At 45.9% G+C, this 26258-nt stretch overlaps 1 protein-coding gene and 1 pseudogene across 1 annotated transcript in view; one reads left to right on the top strand and one right to left on the bottom strand.

Annotated features, from left to right (window-relative positions):
* Nucleotides 1-26258, bottom strand: part of LOC132808471 (zinc finger protein 239-like) — a 290995-nt gene that overhangs the window by 33618 nt on the left and 231119 nt on the right. The window lies entirely within an intron of this gene.
* LOC132808491 (zinc finger protein 208-like) overlaps nt 14080-26258 on the top strand; it is a 163923-nt pseudogene continuing 151744 nt past the window's right edge.

Raw genomic sequence — 26258 nt, 5'->3', positions numbered from 1 at the left:
TGGGAGATTGTGGGTTGGGTCTCAATGTTTTACTCTTCCGGAAGGTGTAAAAGGCGGTCAAAACTTCAGCAGACTGAGAACAGACCAACATCATACTCTGGGGGAACAGGAAGATCAGAGGACAAAGAAATCAGGACCTGAAACCTGAGCTGACACCAGACTACCCTGTGATCAGTGTTTGGATTTGCAGTGCCAACCCTCTATTTGACCTCGCTTCCCATTTGATTACCCCCTTGCTATTGAGGATCCAATCCCTGTCATCCTGAAGCCGTGTCTCTGTAAGGAGTCTCAGATCATAATTATTCACTTCAATGTGTGCAGTTAATTCATTCACTTTTGTTACAATGCAGCAAACATTGAGACACCATTTTTTGTTTCAATTTTTGTGATCTTTAAAGTCCAGTTTTGATTGCTGGTACATTTACTCTCCTTGTCCTTTTCTATCACTCTCTGATGTTCACTTTCCACATCACCGCACTGCTCACCAGGCCCGATTTGGATTGGCCATGCTAAATTCCCTAGAATATCCAGGGATGTGCAGGTTAGGTGGGTTAGCCATGGGAAATGCAGGGTTATAGTTTCATAGTAATAGAAGCAGGAGTAGGCCATTTGGCCCATCCTGCCTGCTCCGCCATTCATTAAGATCATGGCTGATCTACCCATTGTCTTAGCTCCTCCTCCCTGCATTATTCCAACTACCCTTAATTCCCGTACCATGCAAAAATCCAACTGTGTCTTGAATATATTTAATGAAGTTGCCTCTACTGCTTTCTTGACCAGAGAATTCCATAGATTCACTACTCTCCGGGATAAGCAATTTGTCCTCATCTCTGTCCGAAACCCACTCCCCCTTACCTTGAGGCCTAGTCTCACCCACCAGCAGAAATGACTGGATAGGGTAGGGCTTCATCTCCACAGTGCAATCAAGTCCCACTTTCCAACAAAATCCCAGATGTCCTCACTCACTCAGTTGCTGGCTCACAAATGAAAGATTTCATTTTAACTTCTTCTGATCCCATTAAAGGCAAAATATCCTTGAAAACTGCTCTGCAAGTCCAGTCTTCACAACCACATTTCTGCTTTCACCGAAGACGATTAGAGTCATACAGCTCAGAAACAGACCAGTCATCCCAACTCGTCTATGCCGACCAGATATCCTAAATTAATCGCGTCCCATTTGCCAGCATTTGGCTCACATCCTTCTTAATCCTTTCTATTCATGGACCCAGCCAGGTGCCTTGTAAATGCTGTCATTGCACCAGCCTCCACCACTTCCTGTGGCAGCTTGTTCCATACATTCACCACCCTCTCTGTGTGAAGAAGTTGCCGCTCACTTCTCTTTCCCCATTCACCTTAAACCTATGCCACTCTTAGTTCTGGACTCCCATACCCCGGGGAAAAGACCTTGGGTGTTCACCCTATGTATGCCCCTTATAAACCTGTTAGGTCACCACTCAGCCTCCGATGTGCCAAGAATATATCCCCAGTCTATTCAGACTCTCCGTGTAGCTCAAACCCTCCTACTCTGGCAACAGCTTCGCAAATCTTTACCAATCCCTTTCAAAGTTGCACAACACATTTCCTGTAGCAAGGAGACCAGAACTGAATGCAGTATTCCAAAGATGGTCTAAACAATGACCTGTACAGCTGCAACATGACCTCCCAACTCATCTACTCAATGCTTTGACCAATAAAAGAAAGCATCCCAAACGCCTTCTTCATTATCCTGTCTACGTGTGACTCCACTCTCAAGGAACTATGAACCTGCACTCCAAGGTCTCTTTGTTCTTCAACACTCCCCTTAACGGTGTCAGTCCTGCCTGGATTGCTTGACCAAAATGCAAACCTGACATTTCTCCAAATTCAACTCCATCTGTCACTCCTTGGCCCATCAGCACATCCAATCAATTCAAATTTATAGCGAACTCACTTTTCTCTCTCATTCTCTAGAAGCTGAAAATCTCCATCCCACACACACACTCCCTCCAGTCTCACTTTGCTGACTCTAATCCTTGCTGTACCTCATCCTGAAGGGTCTGCTTCATGCTGATTAACAGGCCCATACTTGGGAGAGGCGGGGGGAGGAGGAGGGGGAGGAGGAGGAGGAGGGGGGAGGGTCTAATTGAAACACAGAATCTTGAACACCCTGGAAAGAGTGGAAGTTGGGAAGATGTTTCCATTGGTTGGAGGGATTAGAATCAGTGGGCACAGCCTTAGAGTAAAGGGAAGACCTTTCAGAATGGAGGTAAGGAGAAACTTCTTCAGCCAGAGAGTGGTGAATCTATGGCATTCACTGCCACAGAAGGCTGTGGAGGCCAGGTCACGGAGAATATTTAAGACTGAGATAGAGACGTTCTTGAGTATCAAGGCGATGGAGGTTTACGGAGACAAAGTGGGAGAATGTGATTGAGAAACTTATCAGTCATGATTGAATGATGGAGCAGACCTAATGGGCTGAATGGCCTAAATTTCTGCTCCGATGTCTTATGTTCTCTTGCTGTCCTGGACAGTGAGAGAGAATTGGAAGCAGGAGAAGGCCATCTGGTCTTACAAATCTGCACCAACATTCAAAGGATTAGTTGTGATTCTGCCGACATCTAGATGAATAGGTTGGGACTTGTTCAATGGACCACAGGAGGTTGAAAGGTGACCATACAGAGGTTTATAAAATCATGAGGGGGATAGATGAAGTGACCTCCAGGTATTGTTTCCCTAGGGTGGGTGGTTCAAGATTAGGCAGCAAATTTGAAGGCAAGAGGAGAAAGATTTCAAAAAGGCAGGAGGGGCACCTGTTTTTCAACACAGAGAGTAGTTTGTGTGTGGAATAAATGTCCAAAGGAAGTGGTGGATGCAGGTACAGTAACAATATTTAAAAGACATTTGGATAAGTACATGAATAGGAAAGGTTCAGAGGGAATTGGGCCAATCTAGGTGGGACTAGTTTAGTTGGTGAATATAGTCAGCATGGACTAGTTGGGCTGAAGGGTCTGTTTCTGTGCTGTATGACCTTGTAACTGTTCTGTACTGGTCTTAAAATCATTTTCTTGCCTTCCTCCATAAACATCCACTTCTTTGTTGTTCTAAAATCAGATGAGCTCAGCCTTGAATATATTCAATGATCCCCTAACTACAGAGAGACATTCTCACTTCTGAACTCAATTCCTCTTGCTAATATAACACTTGCCTTGCTGATTGCTTGCTGCACCTGTCTGACAACTGGCAGTGACTGGTGTAGGAGGACGCTGAGGCCCCTTGGTATGTCCACACATCATTCCTAATAAAGGGCTCGTGCCCGAAATGTCGACTGTGCTGCTCCTTGGATGTTACCTGACCTACTGTGCTTTTCCAGTACCACACTTTGACTCTGGTCTCCACTATCTGCAGTTCCCATTTTCTCCACATCCAATCCATCACCAATTAAACAATACACCTCCTTTCTGCTTTTGTTTCCACAGAAAGGCTCGAACTTCACATTGTGTTTGCCAATGGTGGTCTTCTCTATATCGTGAAGACCGAGCATAAACTTGGGGAACGGTTCAACGAGCATCGCAGCTGGGTCCACAGAGTCCAACCGGACCTCCCAATCACCATCCATTTCAATTCCCCTTCCCACTCCACTCCTGACATGACCATTTTTGGCCTCCAGCGTTGCCACACCACACCAAACCACAACTTGGAGGAACAACACCTCATCTCCCGCCTGTGCAACCTACAGCTCGAAGGACTCAACACTGAGTTCTCCAATTTCAAATAACCTCACTTCCCATCCCCAACTACCTTCAAAGCCCCAACCCCTCATTTCCAATCCTCCCTGCCACCAACCAGTTTCCTTCCTCCCCTTGACCAACCAGGTCGTACCCTCAGCCTGTCTTCACCTATCCCCACTTCACCACACTGCCCCCCTTGCACCCCCTTTATCTGCATCTCCCCCTACACCCATTCCCAGTCCTGAAGAAGGGTTACAGCCAAAACATCGACTTCTCCATCTCCTGATGCTGCCTGGCTTGCTGTGTTCTTCCAGCCTCCTGCCTGTCTATTTTGCCAATTGAGACACAGACTCAGACCAATGTTTCCAGAGTCTGTCTCCTCCCGGTTTCACTCCCTTTGCTTTCAGTTGCTGCAAGTCAACAGTTGAACACCAGAGTGGAAAAAGAAATGGAAAAGGGGGCGAGAAAAGAGAGTGCCGTGCTCACAGATCTTGGACAGAGGAAGGAATTTACAGTCTGGGTGAAGCTCAATCTTCATTCAGAGACAGGAGCAGAAATAGCAGCTTCAGAAGCTCATGGTCCAACCTCCGCATTGAGACAATAGGAGGGCTCTGATTGGCAGGAAGACCAGGCTCCTTCCGGTCCTTCAGGGTTTCCAAAGGTTCGTCTCCCCGTCCATCAGAGCGATGAGGGGCGGGGCCCCAAATCGACAGCACTGCTCACGGCCGATATAACGGTTTATTGATCGCATGGGATTGTGGGTGCTACATCAGCCATTAAAGAGATGAAGTCAAGCGTTCCATATGCCTTCTTCACCGTCTTTTCTCGTATGTTGGTGACGTATACATCAGGAACTAATCTTTAATCGATATTAGATTGATACACTGAGTGAAACACTGCAGGCCTTCAACTCTAAACACTATTTCCAATTCGGTGTCCGTGCAGCACTCTTTATTTGTCCTCACATTAGGACAGAATCAAAGCCCTATTTCTGTTCCACCTGAACCTCGATTTTTGTTTAGTTTGCGGGTTCCAAATCTCTGTTTCAATCATTTATTAAAAGTTACTCATGGTACATGTGCATCGCTGGCTGGCCAGCATTTAGTTCCCTTGAGAAGGTGGTGGTGACCCGCTTTCTTCAACTGCTGTGATCCATAATGGTACGGTGACCCACAATGTCCTTTGGGTGGGAATTCCAGGATATAGACCCAGGGATACTGAAGGAACAGCAATATGTTTCCCAAGTCAAGAGGGTGAGTGGATTGGAGGGGTACTTGCAAGAGGTTGTGTTCCCAAGTATTTGTGGGTGACACGGTGGCACAGTGGTTAGCACTGCTGCCTCACAGCGACTGACTGTGTGGAGTTTGCACGTTCTCCCCATGTCTGCGTGGGTTTCCTCCGGGTGCTCCGGTTTCCTCTCACAGTCCAAAAATATGCGGGTCAGGTGAATTGGTCATGCTAAATTGCCCGTAGTGTTAGGTAAGGAGTAAATGTAGGGGTATGGGTGGGTTGCGCTTCGGCGTGTCGTTGTGGACTTGTTGGGCCGAACGGCCTGTTTCCACACTGTAAGTAATCTAATCTAATCTATCTGTTGCCCTGGTCCTTCTAAATGGAAGTGGTTGTTGGTTTGGAAGGTGTTTTCTAAGGATCTTTGGTGAATTTCCGTGGTACATCTTGTACACCGTACACATTCCTTCTTCTTAACAGTGGGCAGAGGGAGTGGATGTAAGTGGAGATGGTGCCAATCAAGCAGGCGACTTTGTCCTGGATGGTATCAAGCTTTTTGAATGTTGTTGAAGCTGCACCCATCCAAGCTGGTGGGAGAGTAGTCCATTACACTGCCGACTTGAGTTTTGTAGAAGATGGACAGGGTTTGGGGAGTCAGAAGGTGAGTTACTCGCCACAGTATTCCTGACCTGTTGCCTGCTCTTGTTGCCATTGTGTCTGTGATTAGTCTAGTTGAGTTTCTGGTCAATGGTAAACCCCAATGATGTTGATAATGGGGTGTTTAGTGACAGTAACACTGTTGAATATCACGGGGCAGTGGTCAGATTATCTCTTTTGGGGATGAGTCATTGTTTGGCATTGGAATGGCATACATGTTACTTGCCACTCATCAGCCCATTGGATATTGTTAAGATCTTGTTGCATTTCAAACTGAACTGCTTCAGTTTGTGAGGAGTTGTGAACCGTGCCGAACATTGTGCAATTATTGGCGAATATCTCCACCTCTGACCTTATGATGGAGGAAGGTCATTGATGAAGATGGTTGAGCCTAAGACACTACCCTATGAATTCCTGCAGAGTTGTCCTGGAACTGAGATGACTGACCTCCAACAACCAAAGCCATCTCTCTATATGCCAGGTATACCTTAACACTTAAGATACACAATAATATCCCCCATTCTCTCTCCTATCCCCCCATTCTCTCTCCCCTTTCCCCATTCTCTCTCCCCTTTCCCCACGCTCTCTCCCCTCCCCCATTCTCCCTTTCCCCCATTCACTCTCCCCTCCCCATTCTCTCTCCCCTTCCCCCATTCTCCCTCCCCTTTCCCCATTCTCTTTCCCTTTCCCCATTCACTCTCCCCTCCCTATTCTCTCTCCCCCTCTCCCCATTCTCTCTCTCCTCTCCCCCATTCTCTCTCCCCTCCCCCTCCCCATTCTCTGTCCGTTCCCCCCATTCTTCATTCTCTCCTCCCTTCCCCTAGTCTCTCTCCCTCCCCATTCTCTCTCCACCACCCTCCATTCTCTCTCCCCCACCCTCCATTCTCTCTCCCCACCCCCACTCCCGTCCATTCTCTCTCCCCTGTTGTGGGGAAAAACACCAGGCTGGGAGTCAGAATTGCGGTTCAATGACAGAGTTGATTGCACAAGGAAATCCCGGGGCTCCGGGGAGAGGAAGACACCAACAGCACAGTGTCAGCTGCGAGACTTCTGTCAACCCGGAGCACACGTCAAGAAACGTTTATACATCTTGTGATACAACCGGTCAGGGAGGAGATTATTGTCTTGGTAACATGATTTGTTTATGGTAGTCCTTGCAGAATCGTTGATAGTTGATACAATCATTGTCAGTTCAGGCACAGCCTTTGTTAATTTCCGCACAGTCGTTGTCAGTTTCAGTGAAGACATTGTCCATTTCAATGTCTGCATGGAAATCCATTGTTGTAGTAATGGGCACTAATTGCTCTTCCTGAGAAGGAGGATTCCTGCAGGCCTGGCTATTAGCATTTGGTATTGAGTCTGTATCAAGCTGTTAGCACTTCTATAAGAGGTGTTGGTCGGACCCAGACACTTCGTCGGGCAGTGTTCATTACTCATGTGTATTCTCTCCCCCACCCGCCTTAAACTAATCACCTGGGTTGTGAGTCCATTGTGCTGGCATTCTGGTGGCCCCCAGGCAGTGTCTGTATCTGCTCTGCTGTTTCTCTCAGTATTGTGATCCGGCGGCCATCTTGTGTGTCAATTTGGCCAACTGATGGCTCAGTGTATCCTGTGCATCCGTGTACCTAGTGCCACCCTGCCCTGTGCCATCTCCCACTTCTCCGCCACGTCCATTCTCTCTCCCCTGCCCAATCACTCTATCAACCCCACTCATTCTCTCTCTCTCTCTGTGCCCCATCCATTCTGTCTCTTTTCTCCCCAGCCCCCACCACACCCGTCCTTTCTCATGCCTCGAACCAGCTTTGACCGCTGGATCAAGCTCTTTAAAGGACGGAGACACACACACACACACACACACACACAAAATGGTTGATGATGACTCTACCTGGGAGCCGGGAGGGGTGAGAAATGGCTGATCTTCAAAATTGAGAATACCTAAAATGATATCTTCAGAAACATCGTTAAAGTCAGAAAGCAGGTTCAAGTTTTTCAAAGAGCTACTGAAATCTTTCTGAAAATTTCACTGAAATAAGTGCAGTCAGGCCACAGCTCAGGAGAGGCTGGGAGGGGTGAATGGGCAAAAGTGAGGACTGCAGATGCTGGAGATTAGAGTCAAGATTAGAGTGGTGCTGGAAAAGCACAGCAGGTCAGGCAGCATTCAAGGCTTTTGTCTGAAACGTCCCTTGGATGCTGCCTGACCTGCTGTGCATTTCCAGCACCACTCTGATCTTGATTGTAAGGGGTGAATGGCCGAGTGAAGTTGTTCCAACTATCTAGAAATAGTGTCACAGAGTACAGAAACATACTCTTCGGTCTATGCCGACCAGATATCCTGAATTAATCCAGTGACCCATTTGCCAGTATTCAGTATCCCTCTGAATCTGTCCTATTCATATCTCTATTCAGATGCATTTTAAATATTATCATTGTACTAGCCTCCACCACTTCCTCTGGCTGACACGCACCATCATCTGCGCAAAATGGTTACCCCTCAGAAACCTTCCCCCTCTCACCCTAAACCCGCGCCCTCCAGTTCTGGACTCGCCCCCCAACCTGGGGAAAAGACAGACAAAAGTTGAGCAGCCAGACAGAATGCAAAAGTAATGAAGTGTCGAACCACAGGGAAAAACAAATTGCGGCTCTACCCCTTTTTTACCTTTTGGCATTTGGACTCTTAAAATCTGACACGAACACCTGCATGCCCAGTGAGCATACTGCGCATGTTATCCGGTGTCAGTAACACAGTACGCATGCCCACTGGTGTCAGCAAAACTCTGGGCATGCTCATCGCGTGCCAGCTGTTCCCCAAGTTTACACTCGGTCTTCCCAATGTAGAGAAGACCACAATTTACAAACACATGGAAAATGCAGTATCTCAATGTGAAGTTATAGCCATTGCTGTAAAAAAAAAGCAGAAAGGCAGTGTATTGTTTAAATGGTGATATATTGGGATGTGGAGAAAGTGAGGACTGCAGATGCTGGAGATTAGAGTCAAAGTGCGGTGCTGGAAAAAGGCAGTAGGTCAGGCAGCATCCGAGGACCAGGAGAGTCAACATTTCGGTCCTGAGCACTTCATCAGGAATGAGATGTGGATGTGCAAAGAGGCCTCAGCGTCCTTCTACACCAGTCACTGCCAGTTGTCAGACAGGTGCAGGTGAAGAGCTTTTGCCTGAAATGTTGATTTTCCTGTTCCTCAGATGCTGCCTGACCGGCTGTGCTTTTCCAGCACCACTCTAATCTAGACTCTGATTTCCAGCATCTGCAGTCCTCACTTTTGCCTGGACAGGTGCAGCAAGCAATCAGCAAGGCAAGGGGTACATTAGCGAGAGGAACTGAGTTCAGAAGTGGGATGTCTCCCTGCGTTAGAGGGTCATTGAACATTATCCAAGGCTGAGTTCATCTGATTTTTGAACACCAAAGAAGTGGATGTTTCTGGGGGAAGGCAAGTAAATGATTTAACACCAGTATAGAGTCAGACACCAACAGAACCAGCTCCTTTAGTCAAACTAGTCTAAGTCCGAGTATATTCACAAACTAAACCAGTCCCACCTACCTGTGTTTGGCGGATATTTTTCCGAACCTTTCCTATTCATATACTTATCCAAATGTCTTTTAAACGTTGTTACTCAACCTGCATCCACATTCATTCCACACACAAACCACTCTGTGTAAAAAGAAAAGTGCCCCTCCCCGCCTTCTTAAAATCTTTTCTCCTCTCACCTTCAAATTTGCTGCCTAATCTTGAACCCCCCCCCCAACCATTTTAGGGAAAGGATACCCAGCGGTCACCTCATCTATGCCCCTCGTGATTTTATAAACATCTGCCAGGTCACCTGCCAATCTCTTGTGATCCAGTGAACAAGTCCCAACTTATTCATCTCGATGTTTGTGAATCTGCCAACAATCTGTTGAATGTTGGTACAGGCTTGAAAAACCAAACAGTCTACTCCTGCTTCCGATGTGCTCTGTGTGTGTGTCCAGGACAGCAAGAGAACATAAGACATCGGAGCAGAAATTGGACCATTCGAGGTTTGCTCTGCCATTCAATCATGGCTGATAGGTTCCTCAGCCACATTCTCCCACTTCATCTCCATAACCCTCCATCACCATGAAACTCAAGAACGTATCCATCTCAATCTTAAATATCCTCAGTGGCCTGGCCTGCACAGCCTTCTGTGGCAGTGAATTCCATAGATTCGCCACTCTCTGGCTGAAGAAGTTTCTCCTTACCTCCATTCTGAAAGGTCTTCCCTTTACTCTAAGGCTGTGCCCACTGGGTTCTAGTCCCTCCAACCAATGGAAACACCTTTCCAACTTCCACTCTGTCCAGGCTGTTCAGTATTCCTTGTTTCAATTAGGTCCCCCACCGAATGTGGGCCTGTTAATCAGCATGAAGCAGACCCTTCAGGATGAGGTATAGCAGGGATTAGGTTCAGCAAACTGAGAATGGAGGGAGAGGGTGTGGGGTGGAGATTTTCAACTTCAAAGGAATAAGAGAGGAAAGAAAGTTCACCATGAATGAGAATTGATCAGGTGGGCTGATGGGCCAAGGAATGGCCGTTTAGTTTAGAGAAGTGTGTGGTTTGCATTTTGGTCAAGCAATCCAGGCAGGACTGACACAGTTAAGCGGGATGTTGCAGAAGAAAGAGACCTTAGAGTGCAGGTTCATAGTTCCTTGAAAGTGGAGTCACCGGTAGACAGGATAGTGAAGAAGGCATTTGATATGCTTTCCTTTATTGGTCAGAGCAGATGATACAGGAATGGTGGAGCAGGCTGGACGGGCAAAATGGCCTACTCCTGCTTCTATTACTCTGAAACTCTAACCCTGCATTTCCCATGGCTAACCCACCTAACCTGCACGTCCCTGGACATTATGGCCAATCCAAATCAAGGCCAGTGAGTAATGTAGTGATGTGGGAAATGAACAATTGAAAGGGACAAGGGGAGTAAATGTACCAGCAATCAAAACTGGATTTTAAAGGTCACAAAAATTGAAACTAAAAATGGTGTGTCTGAATGTGTGCTGCATTGTGACAAAAATGAATGAACTGACTACACAAATTGAAGTGAATAATTGCAATCTGACACTCCAAACAAAGACATGGCTTCAGGATGACAAGGATTGGATCCTGAATATTGAGGGTGCCCTCAAATGGGAAACTGGGTAAAGGTGGAGGGTTGGCACTGCTAATCAAAGCACTGATCACACCGTAGTCTGGTGTCAGCTCAGATTTCAGGTCCTGATTTCTCTGTCCTCTGTTGATCTCCCTGTTCCCTTCTACACCTTCTGGAACAATAAAACATTTAGTCAATCAAGCCCCAACCCACAATCTCCCAGCCTGTCAACCATCCAGACACAGTGTAGTCACAGCAGGGAATCACACAAGAAAAATGAAACCAAATTTGAAATAAATAGGTGCTTGTGTTTAATGTTTGTCCATTAGGAAGTAAACCAGAAATAGGGCTCTTCCAGGATTCTTATACTGTCCTACTTGAGGAATTCTCTTCCCCCTTATATCTAACTATTAGTACCCAGCTATGATTTACAACAATACTTAAACCAACACGAGTAAGGCATCTGTTCTCAAATAGGTAGAGACATACAGGATGGAAATAGACATTTTCTCTCTCTCATGCACGCACACATTCACTCCTGTGGACTTGTTTGTGTATATTTGCAGAATTATAATTGCAGAGCTGGGCTGAAATGTCACTTTTTGTTATAAAACTTATCTTGAGAAGGTGCCTTACAGGTAGTTCTGGGATTTGCATGTTAACCATGCCTGCAACCCATTCAAAAATGGGTTGTTCAACATGTCATTTCAGTGGCAGGACACTGTTCATGTTTTTCCATAAATTCTGTGCCTTATGACCTTATTCTCAACAACCACTTAATGAAGGAGCAGGGCTCCAAATGCTAGTGCTTCCAAACAAACCTGTTGGTCGCCAACCTGGTGTTATGTGATTATTAACTTTATTCATTTTAGGGGGGATTTGCTATGCTAAATTATCCATAGTGCGTAGGGATGTGCAGGTTAGGGTGGATTGGCGGTTCTAAATTACCCATAGTGCCCAGGGATGTGCAGGTTAGGTGTATTACTCGGGAACGTTAGTATTGTTAAAACAAGTTTAATAAAATTTAGATGAGACCGCCAAAACTAGAAACAAGACAATTTATTCTACAATCTTGCAAGAAAGGGCATCAAATGCACAAGCAAATTAGAACTTCGGTTAGTGTACAGTTATACCCTTTGAGCTGAGTGAGGTCATCTCTCCAGCCTCCTAATTACCCAGTCTCTCTTACTGTACCAGACCACTGCCCAGCTGCGCCCCACCCTTATTACTTCCCCCTTCCCCAGATTGGCAACCTTCCTTTCTGTAAATGCTGACACACACATTTATTTTGTCAAGATCTGGTTTAACATTTTGTATCAATTCTGCTGGTACATTCCATCCTCGGACATTTCATTAACTTGTATCGTTTTGTATAGCTCAAGCATTTCGGTTATCTCAGCTTTTTGCTGAAAGCATAATTTTACAAAAAGAACTTTTTGTTAGAGTAATTACACACCAAAGTTAGTATTTAATTAACCACAATTATACACTGAAAAGTCCCTAAATACCTGCAGGGTTAATAGTTCTCTTGCTGTACCTCTTTTCTGTATGCTTTTTCTATATCTGCAAAAACAACACTTTACCCCATTTCTAACAATTTCCCCATTTCTCTTCTTAACCATTTGTTGTTTTTGCAATCTTATTTTCTGCCCTCTTTTCACCCTATGGTTCAAGGTTCACAATCTCGTCATTTCTGTCCTTCTAAGTTTGTATCATTATTCGTTGGTGTCCTCCCAAAGACATTACTAGCTCAGTCATTATCCATTTTAACACATTAAACCCTATCAGTAAACCTACAATTATGAGGAGCACATAAATGCCTAAATTCACTAACCATTTTCCCACCCGGTCAATCTCGGGTTACCCTATCCCCATCCTTCATCTTTTCGGAGTTCATCTCCAATTTCTCTTATATTGTTTATCTTTTTCTTTACTATTTCTGCCTTATCTTCCCCAATGGAAGAGGTGCCTGGGATGAAGGTGCAGCATTCTTTACCAATCAGAGCACAGGTTCCCCCTTTTTTGGCCAATAGATAGCCTAAAGCCATTCAATTCTGTAAAGCTGTCAGTCTTGTGGCAATCATTTCGGTGGTCATGGCCGATATTTGGGATGGAGTTTCTCCCATCTCACCGATGGCAGCCGCCACTTTCTGTATTTCCACCCCTGCCCTTGTAGTGCCGTAGTTTGGGAGTAGTGTCCACAGTAGACGGTCTCCTTCTGAGACCTCTCGGGTCTTATGTCTTATCCCCCGTCTCCTTTCTCAGGTTGGCCTCATGCTTTCCTATTCGGAGGTGAGGGACTATATAAGCGAGGTAACAGCAGCCACTCCAACCTTTCTGGTTTTGAGGAAGTGTTTCGTCAACTTCATAACATGACACATTCAATCACACCAACATATTTTTCCCCGGGAATAAATGGATAGGCCTTCAGACCGCATACCCAATATGTTCCATTTAATATTCGGGGAGTGGTCCTGGCAGTGGCTTGACTGGTGTGGACACAAGATGATTTTCCCAGTTGGAAAGGTGCAGCATCATTCTGATTACAGAAACAGGTGGGATTCACTGCTCCTTTCGGTGGGGAAACTCTAAGACTATCAGTAGCACCCTGATTTTTCGGGGCTGGCCTTGGGAACCATCCCACAAAGTTATGTTTGCTCCTTTCAGATCTCCACTCTGCATTATTTGAACCCACATCAAATTATTGTACATCGTACACTTCTTTTTAGTGAGCAGTATTACTGAGGTGGGGATTCCAGATTCGCCATGGTGTGGGACCTCTGCACAGACCCAACAGTCGGCAACTCCCTCTTGTTTAGCATAATTCTGGCACAGCGTAGTGAAGTGATTTTTCCCACTTCCTTGAATAGTTAGTACTACTAACATTACAATACTATACCAGTATCTACCCATCTCTGAACCCTGCCTACAATCCTGTCTTAACCTTCTAGGTGTCACACAGCCCTTACAATCATTAACAAATATATATATATATATATCAGCAAACGTTAAAAGAGTCTTTTGTCTCAGTTCATTCTTTCTTTCTGAACTGTCAGTGGGTTGTCTGTAGGATGAGCGTGTCACTCCACCAATGGGGTGTGCACAGGACCTTTAACGCGAGTGTGATGACTCCACCCTTTCTCAGCAGTCCGGATAGCTGTTTCACTAGTTAGGACGGTTAGGAATGGTCCCTCCCAGCGCGGGTGCAGTTTGGTATCTTTCCAGGTCTTGATCAGGACCCAATCACCCGGTTGTATTCGATGTACTGCAAACTCGAGTGGCAGTGTCTGTACCAATAGGCCTTTATTCCTAAGAATAGACAAAGACGAGCCGAGCGTCACAATATAGTTCTTTCAAAACTTCTCATTGAACTCTGACCAGCCGTTAGGCAGTCTTTCAGCCTCGATAATGCTTCCCTCTATCCCGTCTACTACAGTATATTCATTGTGCTTTTTACCCTCAATCATCGGGGAGGACCTGTTGATAAACAACCGAGCTCTCGCATGCAACGGTACGTCTCTTAAGTTCATTTGCACTTTAGTTTGATATTCAGTAATATCAAGGCAGGATATCATGTTCTGGATTGCCAGGGGCCACCCCCCTCTCTCTCCGCCACAGAAATGCAGCTGGATTCAAGCAACTGTCTGTGACTAACACAAGGTCATCCTGTTCTATTAAGATTGTCTCTTATTTCAAGATCCTAGAGTCTGTGAGCCATTGTCCTGCATTCTGATATTAGAATTATTTGCCTTTTACTCCAGAAACCTTGAGACTTTTGTTAATTAATTTAACACCGCTAGGTCTAAAGCTTAGAGATGATCGTGCTGCTCCCGTATCCACTAAAAACACTGTTTCCTCTCCTTCAGGTCTCACCTTTAAATTTATCAAGGGTTCCCGGTGGGTCTCAGGAGAAGGGAACCCCTGACTCCCCTAATCTTCACCAAAAACCATCAATGATACCGCTTCTCTTTGTTGTCCCAACCTTGGACATTGTCTTTTAAAATGTCCTGTTTTTCCGCAGTAATAACATCCTGCCAGTTGCTTCCTTCCCCCTACCATCTGCTCTCTGTCTCTCTTGTCCTCCTCTGTTCTCTGATTCTAACTTTCTCATCGTAATTTCTTCAACCACTGCAACCATTATTTTAGCTTTTTGTTTTTGTTTCTCCTCTTCCCTTTTCACAGACACTTTCTGTGCCTCATATCACAGATCTTCGATCTGTTGTTCACTCCAGCCATCTAATTTCTGTCATTTCTTTTATGTCCGGCCATGATTTAGTCACAAATTGGACCTTTAAAAGTCCCTGTGCTACCGGATCATCGGGATTCATTCCCAAATATTTACTACTGGCTTATTTTAATCCCTGTAAAAAGGCTGATGGGGCTTCCTCCTTTTCCTGTCTTACTTCAAAGGCTTTAAAAAAATTCTGAGATTTAGGTGCTGCTTCTTTAATACCCAAAATGACCATTTCTCAAAAGTCCCTAATTTTTCCTCTATCGTGTTCATCCATACCCTTCCAACGTGGGTCCACATTGGGGAATTTGTTTTTGGCTGGTATCACTCCCTCACCCACCGGATGTCTCTTTTCCAGTCCCTCAGAGCAGCTCTTCTAACCATGCTCCTTTCTTCTCCTGACCGTACCTGGTGTGGGGTGCTGACTACTCAGGCTCCCCTAAAAGTAAGTTTCCGACTCTCCTCTACCAATCAGGCTATTGCTACCACTGCCTGCACACACTCTGGCCAGTAATGTAGCTTTCCATTCTTTAATTAACAATGAATTAATGCAGTCATGGTTTAAATTAACCATGAATCAATATGACAGGTCACTGAGAATGTATGAAGGAATCCTGCCAATTAATATTGATTCAGGCTAACACAATTGAATTATTATAAATATTAATTATTAATCATATATATTATATAATTCAGGATGGAAACACAACAAGTGATGAAAACATTTTAAAACCTGTAATCGCGCAGTTCTGTCTGTTTACCAGTCACTTGTGACTTCTCATTCTGTCTCTGTCATTGTTTTGCTTGAGCACATTCATTTTTAAGAACCTCAACAGATTCCACAGCACCATTTGCAGTTAATTCGATCCCCAATTTGGTGGCAATACCTCGTCATGAGTGCAAAACCGATTCTTCGTGCCTCTCATCACAAACTGTTACCATAATCCAATTAACTTTTCCGTTCCCACTCCCTTGGGCTTAAAATTTAAGGATGACCTTGCTGCCCCTGTATCGACTAGGAAACTACGTCCTCTTTGTAAGGTCCCATCTTTAAATTTATCAAGGGTTCCTGGTGGGTCCCCAGGGGCAGGAACTCCTGACACCCCTATTTATCATCAAGGTTCATACACGAATCTGGACACTCTCTGTTAAAGTGCCCTGTCTTTCCACAGTAATAACATCCCGCCTGTGGGGATTCCCACTCTGATCTTTGTTCCTACCAAACCCCTGAACATCTCCTTCCCGATCCTTTCTCCTCCCCGATCCTTTCTCCTCCCCGATCCTTTCTTCTCCCTTTGTTTTCAACAAGCTGCCCGCCACCATTCCGGTTTCATTCTCCTTTTAGTTTTGTCCTTTTCTTTATTACCTCACTAACCGTGACTGTCGTTATTTTTGCCTTCTGTCTCTGTTTCTGATGTTACGTTGCCAGATCAATTGCTCAGCCGGTTTAACCAACTGAACAGCTTTAGGGCCACCTCATGGCCATTCCTCATCACCCAATGTTTTGTTTAGACCATGATTCTTTTAAAGAAATAATGCAATATTTCTTGCTCCCTGTAATCTCAAATACAATTTATCAATTTATGCTTGCTTTTCTTTAAAGCCTGTTCCTAACTATACATTTTGGAATCTTACTTGTAAATATATATTTATATATTCTAAATTCATTTATTCAGTGTTTAATATTCAAAATACAAAATGTGCACAGTTCCCAACTCTGAAATCCACCACAATCACCCGGTTCCAGTCCCCTGATTCAAATCCAAAACTAGTCCTCCCAAGTAGTCCTGACCAGTCATTGCTCAATTACAATGCTATAGGTCGTGAAATAACCAGAGCTGCCTTAAAAGGATTTGTCTATTCAAGTTAAAACTTCAACTGTCCTCCATAAATCGCTTTTACATAAGGATAAAAGAGATTAGTTAGAAACTGATAGTAAGGCAGTCATGACCTGTAAAAAGAACATTTTATTTCATAACCTTGCAAAATCCTTAACCTTAAAAGAAATCATGCTAAAATTTCCATAATAGAAATCAGATTCAAAACAGTCCCGGATCTCAAGCTCCCGGGAATATTCAATCACCAACAAACAAATGTGCATTCAGACTGAATCACAAAGGGTTAAACTTTCGACTAGCTGAACAGCTCTTCTCTCTCTCTCTCTCTCTCACACACACACACAGACACCATGTCTCACAGACACTTGGAGTTTCCCGCAACGACTCCTCTAGCTTTTGAATATTTTTCTGGGCGTCTGGCCATACGTTAGTTACGAAGTGCACCCTCAGTAGCCCTTCAGCTACTAGCCCTTCTGACACGAAGCATAATCTGATTCCTCCTGACTGGAAGGCTGTTTTTCATTGACATTTGATCATTTGTTTTTTATCCTTTCCTCACGTCCGAGGATTGTCCTTCCAATCTCTTCACATTTTTCCTAAAGGACTGTCCGTTGGGATGTGGTCCTCGGACGTCCCTCTCATCTCCCCTTCTACATCTATATTGCTATTCTTATTTCCCATTTTAATACTCATTTTCTTTATATAACCTCTCTGAAGTTCGGTGTTACCTTCTTCCACACCCACTTCAGGGTTCTAATCTCCGGGTGGGGGTTTCCCCTCTTAATAACCGGTCTGAGGCTGGGTTATCGAATCAGCTAGACACCTTACTTGTTAGATTAATCTAGCCAATTAAAGACCTTTATTCTCTATCTTTTTAAGTTGCCAATTCCTCTGTACTTCTTGTACAGAACTGACCACCAAGCTAATACTTAAAGGTCAATTTTCGTATCTTAGTCTGTGCACAGAAGTTACCTGGTCGAATGCGCGCCCCATCCCGCAGCAATACCAGACAGCAAAATACATTGTCAATCTAGGTCGCCCGAAATTTACCTTTACCCGGATCTTATGTACACAAGAGTAACCCGACCGAACCACCACGTCTTAGTGTCCTTCGTAACACGGCGAAACAGCAAGTGATGCTACAAATCCCGGCCGGCCGCGAATGCCGACCAACCCACCACCTTTCCACACACCCAGAACCACAGCAAAACAGCAAATAATGCTGTAAATCCCGGCCGCCCGCGAATGCGGGTCTTAAGTCCATAAGAGTTACCCGACCAACCCGCCGTGTCTCAGTGCGCCTCGCTTGTGGCAAAGACTGACAACAAAACAAAACCCGCTGCCTACCCCAGTCGCCCGGATAATACTTATTTAAGACCTTTTTCTGACCCGGGTCTTGTGCACAAGAGTTACCCGACCGAACCCGCCGCGTCGCGTCTGCCCGTCTGGTTTCCAGGGTCTCCCGGTCCGGATCACGCTCTCCCAGAGCCACCTCAGCAACAAGGGGAAACTAGAGACCGCCGAAATCAGCGAGGTGCACCTTCTCCGTTTCTCCAAGAACGCCGAGCGACCGGAGCTTGGGATCCCGGAACAAGTTTAATAAAATTTAGACGAGACCACCAAAACTGGAAACAAGACAATTTATTCTATGATCTTGCAAGAAAGGGCATCAAATGAGCAAATTAGAAGTTCGGTTAGTGTACAGTTATACCCTTTGAGCTGAGTGAGGTTATCTCTCCAGACTCCTAATTACCCAGCCTCTCTTACTGTACCAGACCACTGCCCAGCTGTGCCCCACCCTTATTACTTCCCCCTTCCCCAGGTTGGCAACCTTCCTTTCTGTAAATGCTGACACACACATTTATTTTGTCGATCTGGTTTAACATTTTGTATCAATTCTGCTGGTACATTCCATCCTCGGACATTTCATTAACTTGTATCGGTTTGTATAGCTCAAGCATTTCGGTTATCTCAGCTTTTTGCTGAAAGCATACTTTTACAAAAAGAACGTTTTGTTATAGTAATTACACACCAAAGTTAGTATTTAATTAACCACAATTATACGCTGAAAAGTCCCCAAATAGCTGCAGGGTTAATAGTTCTCTTGCTGTAGCCCTTTTCTGTATGCTTTTTCTATATCTGCAAAATCAACATTTTACCCCATTTCTAACAGTATTGAGCAATACGGCTCGGGGAATGGTTGAGGGTGAGTTACCCTTTGGAGGGTGGGTGTGGACTCGTTGGGCCGAGTGGCCTGCTTCTGCACTTGGGATTCTCTGAAGGGAAGGAATTCCTGCGAACTGTGCAGGGCAGCGCAGGCGCAGTGCGGGGTCCCGCTGCCGGCCGAGCCCCGCGTCTCGTCCCGCCCCTTTCTCTTGCCCCGCCTCCCATACTCCCCCGCCCCCTCGCTTCATCTATGACGTCACAACGCGGAAGTGGCCCTGTCAGTTTCAGAGTGAAACTCCCTCCCTCTGGACAACTGTTCATCCTGGGAAGGGGAGAGAGGGGAGAGGGGGGAATCTGTTCACTTGTAGCAGCTGGAGTGAATCCAGGGAGGGAGCAGATTCTGCAAACTTAATTACCTGGGCGAGGAGGGACGGAAGAATGGGGTGGGGCTGTTTTCCCCAGAGTCTGAAGGGTGACATTCTCGACTTTTTATAGAATTCTGAGTGGCATGGATAGGGTCAATCCTCAAGGTCTTTTCCTTCGGATGGGGGAGTCCAGAACGAGAGGGTAATAGGTTTCAGGTGAGGCGGGGGGGTTGTGGAGATGTAAAAGAGATCTCAGGGACAACTATTTTTGATGGAGAGGGTGATGCAGTTATGGAATGATTTGCCAGATGAGGTGGTGGGGTCTGGTACAATTCCAACAGTTAAAAGGCATGTGGATGGGTGTATGAATACGAAGGTTTCAGTGGATCAGGGCCAAGTGATGGCAAATGCGACTAGAGTCATAGAGATGTACAGCACAGAAACAGACCCTTTGGGCCAACCCAACTCAGTCCTAGCTGCCAGCACCCAGCCCACATAGGGGCCAAGTGATGGCAAATGTGACTAGATTAATTTAGGATATCTGTTCAGCTCGGACAAGTTGGGCCAAAGGATCTGTTTCCGTGCTGTATGACACTAGTTGTCTTTGGTAAAAGCAGAAGTGTGGTTGTGAAGACTGGACTTTCAGAGCAGCTTTCAAAGATGTTTTGCCCTGACTGGGAGCAGAAGAGTTTCACTGAAGTGTATTGGTGTTCATGCCTTGATGTCTCAATTTGCTCCCACTTTCCTGGGATCATTAACCATTTTGTTCCACAAATAGCTGCATTGCAGGTTACCCCATGAATTGACACACATATGTTTGCTTCCCAGAATCAGACCTGCTCACTGTCAACAGTATCCCAGTGTTGTGGAGTTATCCAAAATGCAGAGAGATGTTAGTCTTGATGTTTTTGTTTGTCTGCCCCTGAAAGATCCTGAATCAGCACCTTCAGGGAATTAGTTAGAGTGGAGTCAGAACAGAGGGGGAGAGAGAGTGGGATGGTGCTTTCAATTTTGTGGAATAACAAAAGAAAAGAATATTCCACAGAAAGTAAAATTCCTTGTTCAGAATTTCTACCCTGCACTGACAGTGATGACCTTTGTAATCTCTTTTTACAGAGTATTTGAAGATCTGAAGACGGAAGTTTCAAAATCAACAGATGAAGGCCGTTTGCCCAAAACATTGAGTCTCCTGCTCCTCAGATGCTGCCTGACCTGCTGTGCTTTTCCAGCACTGCACTTTTCAAATCTGACTATCCAGTGTCTGCAGTCCTCACTTCGACAGTCACTCAGTCCATCGGGACCGCAACGGTTTTCAACTATGATTCTGTGAGAAGGAGCAAAGCTTTTTGGTTTCTGTTTGAGTATGTTTTCAGCATCATGGGACTGGATGAGAGACCCTACCATTGCAGTGCACTGAGTGTGGAGCCTGAAGCAGTTATATGGCCTGGAAAGAGGAATTCACGCTGGGGATAGGCTCTGCACACGTGTGTGTGTGGCTGAAGCTCCGGCCATGGAAAAACCAGAGGAATCCCGCCCCGTGGAGAAACCGTGGAAGTGTGGCGACAGCGGGAAAGGCTCCCATTTCCCGTCTGCCCTGGAGACTCACCGGCACAGCCAGACTGGGGAGAGGCCATTCCCCTGCCCTGACTGTGGGAAGGGCTTCAGCAATTTCACCAACCTCCACACCCACCAGCGGGTCCACATGGGGGAGAGGCCTTTCAGCTGCCACGAGTGTGGAAAGGCCTTTTCCCAGGCCTCCAACCTCCAGACCCATCGGTGTGTCCACACGGGGGAGAGGCCCTTCAGCTGCCCCGAGTGTGGGAAGGCCTTCAGCAATTCCTCCCACCTGCTGAGGCACCAGCAGGTCCACACGGGGGAGAGGCCCTTCAGCTGCCCCGAGTGTGGGAAGGCCTTCAGCAATTCCTCCCACTTGCTGACCCACCAGCGGGTCCACACGGGGGAGAGGCCCTTCAGCTGCCCCGAGTGTGGGAAGGCCTTCAGCAATTCTTCCCACCTGCGGAGCCACCAGTGGGTCCACACCGGGGAGAAGCTCTTCAGCTGCCCTGAGTGTGGAAAGGCCTTCAGCAATTCTTCCCACCTGCTGAGGCACCAGTGGGTCCACACCGGGGAGAAGCTCTTCAGCTGCCCTGAGTGTGGAAAGGCCTTTAGTAATTCCTCCGCCCTGCTGAGGCACCAGCAGGTCCATACGGGGGAGAGGCCCTTCAGCTGCCCTGAGTGCAGGAAGGCCTTCACCAATTCTTCTAACCTGTTAAGCCACCAGCAGGTCCACACTGGGAAGAGGCTGTTCCCTTGCACAGAGTGTGGGAAGGCCTTCAGGTATTCTTCTCACTTACTGACCCACTGGCGGGTCCACACCGGGGAGAGGCCCTTCAGCTGCCCCGAGTGTGGGAAGGCCTTCAGGCATTCCACCAACCTGCTGACCCACCGGCGGGTCCACACAGGGGAGAGGCCGTTCCCTTGCCACGAGTGTGGGAAGGCCTTCAGCAATTCCTCTAACCTGCTGAGGCACCAGCGGGTCCACACGGGGGAGAGGCCCTTCAGCTGCCCCAAGTGCAGGAGGGCCTTCACCCGCTCCTCGTACCTGCTGAAGCACCAGCGAGTTCATGAGCCATCGCAGGGGGATTGAAGGAATGATGGCCGAGTGCCGTTACCAACTGGACTATCAACTCAGTTCTGGGGACTCCCGAGTTCGAATCCCACCGTGACAGATGGTGGAATTGGAATTTGGTCAGAAATCTGGAGTTCAGAAACTAATGGTAAAACCATTGTCGGTGGGGTGGGGGTGGAAGAAGTCCCCGTTCTTTTTTACTGAAGGGAACTGTTGTTGTGGGAGAGGATTCACTCAGTCGTCCCAGCTGCATCCTTTACCCAGTCTGGCCTACACGTGACTCCAGACCCACAGCAGTATGATTGACTCTGCAATGCCCACCCAACTAACTTGGATAAAGGATACAGGTTGAAAATGCTGAGTGAGGCAATACTTTCTCCGGGTTAAGGCTGTACCAGGATCCAATTCCAAAGGAATAACTTGGTGGTGACCAATAATGAAGAAAGTGAGGGGTTGGAGGGAGTGTGTGCACTTTTGGCTGTGAGCTGTTTTTAAAACATTGCTACTTTTTTGATGCCTTTCTGCTGGGAGATTCTGAAGCTGTAACAAAGTTGGGTCGCAATAAAGATTACCTGAACTTCACGCCGAGCTCAGACTCTCATTGAGAGCTTTGAATTGCAACAGGTTTTTGTTTTAAAACTGCTCATTTTTTACAGGTGAAAGTGAGAACTGCTGATCAGAATCAAGATTAGAGAGGTGCTGGCAATGCACAGCAGGTCAGGCAGCATCCAAGGAGCAGGAAAATCAACATTTTTCGGGCAATGTTGATTTTCCTGCTCCTCGGTTGCTGCCTGACCTGTTGTGCTAATTTTTGACAGCCTCCTGTACTATGTTTCCAATTTTGTGTATCGGTTGCAGCAGTGAATGAGTAGCCAGTATTGTTAGAAATTGTGAATTTTTCAGGATGACATCATCCCATTGTCATTGTACAGTTTCCTGGCAGCACTGGGAGGTGTGGACTGTGTCCACTGGAAACGATGTGGAGGTGCCGGTGTTGGACTGGGGTGGATAAAGTTAAAAATCACACAACACCAGGTTATCTTCCTTCTGGTTTATTTGGAAGCACTGGCTTTTGGAGTGCTGCTCCTTCATCAGCTAGCTGTGGAGCAGAATCATAAGACACTGAATTTATAGAAAAAGCTGACGGTGTCATGCAACTGATGAGGTATTGAACAAATCTAGATTGCAGATTAGTCTTTCATCTTTTACCATGGGTTGCAGGTTTCAGTTCATTAATATGTAAACCCCAGAATTACTTTTAATTCACCTTCTCGAGATGGTTTAAGGTTTTATAAAAATAGGTGATATCTCAGCTCAGATACTGCATAAAAGGTGTGAGGTTCAAGTCTGTATCCCAATCTTGAATCAGATTGGTTCTATTCACCAAAGTAGGAATTTATAAAATATTACATGCAGTTTGTGTTCTTTTTGAGCAAAATTGAATATATCTGCTAATATAATTCTGCAAATGCAAATTCACCCCATTGACTTATGTGTGACTGTGTGTGCGCGCATGCGAGTTTGTGCATATATGCTAATGAAGTGTGTGTGTGAGATGGAGTGAGTGTTAGGGTGTGTATGTCTGAGAGAGTGACAGATCAAGGCAAGGGGTTGCATTTTGCTAAAACAAGGAAGGGCAGGACTTATACAGTTAATGGTAGGGCCCTGCATCGTGTTCCAGAACAGATTCATGGGGGGAGGCGGTGTGGAGGGGTTCTGGTACATAAAAGCTAAAAATCTCTCAACACCAGGTTATCGTTCAACTGGTTTATTTGGAGGCACAAGCTTTCGGAGCGCTGCTCCTTCATGGGGTGTTTGTGGAGCAGGATTATAAGACACAACTACCTGATGAAGGAGCAGCGCTCCAAAAGCTAATGCTTGCAAATGAGCCTGTTGGAGTATCACCTGGTGTGGTGTGAATTTTAACTTCGTACACCCCAGTCCAACACCGACATCTCCAAATCGAGGACATAGTTCTTTGAAAGTTGCATCATTGGTAGACAGGGTGGTGAAGGAGGCGTTTAGCACACTTTCCTTCATTGATCACGCCGTTCACTGTAGGAGGTGGGACATCACGTTGAGGTTGAACAGCATATTGGTGAGACCACATGTAGAGTACTGAGTACATTTCTGGTCGCCCTATCGACGACCACAAGTTGATGGGTGACCTTATTTCGATTTATAAAGTTATGGGACTTGTAGGAAAGGTAAATATCACAGGGGAAAAAATTATGCTTTTTTACTTTTTTTACTTCTCTTGGCATTTGGACACTTCAATTCTGTCGGTAACAACCTCCTCGCCAGAGAGCATACTGCGCGTGCTCGTCGGCGTCAGGATGAAATTGCGCATGCTCCTCACTGCACGCAAGGCGCGGCTCGCGACTTTCTTTTGGTGGGCCAATCAGGAGCGCTGGAGGACCGGAAGGTGACTAGTCCTCCTGCCAATCAGAGCCTTCCTATTGTCTGAATCCAGAAGCTGGAACACGAGTTTCGGAAGTTGCTGCTCTCTCTCTGAATGAAGATTGAGTTTGTTCCAGACTCCCCTCTGACTTCTGCTAATCTGATCGGTTTACCACATCTGTCTGTGGCGTGCAACCCCCCCAACCGATAGCTGGGTCTTTTTACTTTTGCTGATGCAACACAGGGTCTTATTTGGTTATCTTGTTCATACTAACTCCCTATATGCGTGACCATTGCTACGGTCATGTTAATACATCTGCTTCGATCAGTCGACCATCTCCTTTAATAAGTTATTTCTTGGAATATACCCTCACGATTCTGCCTTGCGATTTTTGCAGAAGCAAGATGCAGCTACTTGTAACTGCTTGCAAGCAATTCTAGCTTAACATATCCCCCCAGCACAGACGAGTTGGGGCAGAAGGGCTGTTTCTGTACTGTAATACTGGAATTGTGTTTGGTGAATGCAGAAGTGTGGTTGGACTTTCAGAGCAGCTTCCCAAGATGTTGTGCCCTTACTGGGAGCAAAAGAAGTTACAATGAAGTCTTTCGTTTGTGAGACAGCAACCGAGTGAGTGAGTACATATGGGAATTCGGTGGAAAGTAGGAATTCATTGCACTGTGGGGATGAACCCTACCCTACCCTACCCAGTCATTTCTGCTTGTGGATTCGACCAAGCCTCAAGTTGATGGGAGTAGATTTAGGACAGAGATGAGGAGGAACTGCTTTTCCCAGAGAGTAGTCAATTTATGGAATTCTCTGCCCAAGGAAGAAGTAGAGGCATCTTCATTAAGTATATTCAAAACACAGTTGGATGGGTATTTGCATGGTGTGGGAATTAAGGGTAGTTGGGACAATGCAGAGAGCAGGATCTCAGACGATGGATATATCAGCCATGATCATAATGAATGGTGGAGTAGGTTCGATGGGCCAAATGGCCAATTCCTACTTCTTTTACTATGAAACTATAACCCTGCCTTTCCCATGGCTAACCAACCTAACCTGCACATCCCTGCGCACTATGGGCAATTTAGCATGGCCAATCCAAATCAAGGCCAGTGAGCAATGTAGTGATGTGGAAAATGAACATCAGAGAATGATAGAAAGGGACAAGGTGAGTAAATGTACCAGCAATCAAAACTGGATCTGAAGATCACAAAACTTGAAACTAAAAACGATGTTTCTGAAAGTGTGGTGCATTGTAACAAAATTGACTGCACACATTGAAGAGAATAATTATGATCTGAGACTCCTTACAGAGGCATGGCTTCAGGATGACAAGGATTGGATCCTGAATATCGAGGTGATAGTCAAATGGGAAGCTAGGTGAAGGTAGAGGGTTGACGCTGCTCATCAAAGCACTGATCACAGGGAAGTCTGGTGTCAGCTCAGATTTCAGGTCCTGATTTCTCTGTCCTCTGATGTCCCTGTACCCACAGGGTAAGATATTGTTCTGTTCTGGTCTGCTGGACTTCTGCTGAAACTTTGACCCCCCACCCCTACACCTTCTGGAACAATAAAACATTCAGTCAATCAAGACCCAAGCCACAATCCCCCAGCCTGTCAACCATCCAGACACAGAGTGTAGTCCTAGCCGGAAATCAAACAAGCAAAACAGAACAAAATTAGAAATAAATAAATGCTTGTGCTTAATGTTTGTTCATGAAGAAGTAAACCAGTACTAGGGCTCTCCCACGATTCTTACAGTGCCCAACTTGAGTCATTCTCTCTCCCTAACATCTAACTATTCATACCCAGCTATGATTTACAACAATATTTACACCAACAGAATTAAAGCATCTGTTATCAAGTAGACATCGGGATATACAGCACGAAATAGACTTTTCTCTGCTTCATTCTCACAC

This window comes from Hemiscyllium ocellatum (genome assembly GCF_020745735.1).
Source record: "Hemiscyllium ocellatum isolate sHemOce1 chromosome 27 unlocalized genomic scaffold, sHemOce1.pat.X.cur. SUPER_27_unloc_6, whole genome shotgun sequence".
Classification (NCBI taxonomy): domain Eukaryota; kingdom Metazoa; phylum Chordata; class Chondrichthyes; order Orectolobiformes; family Hemiscylliidae; genus Hemiscyllium; species Hemiscyllium ocellatum.
The sequence above is the reverse complement of the archived record's forward strand: the minus strand, read 5'-3'. Positions and strand labels throughout refer to the sequence as shown.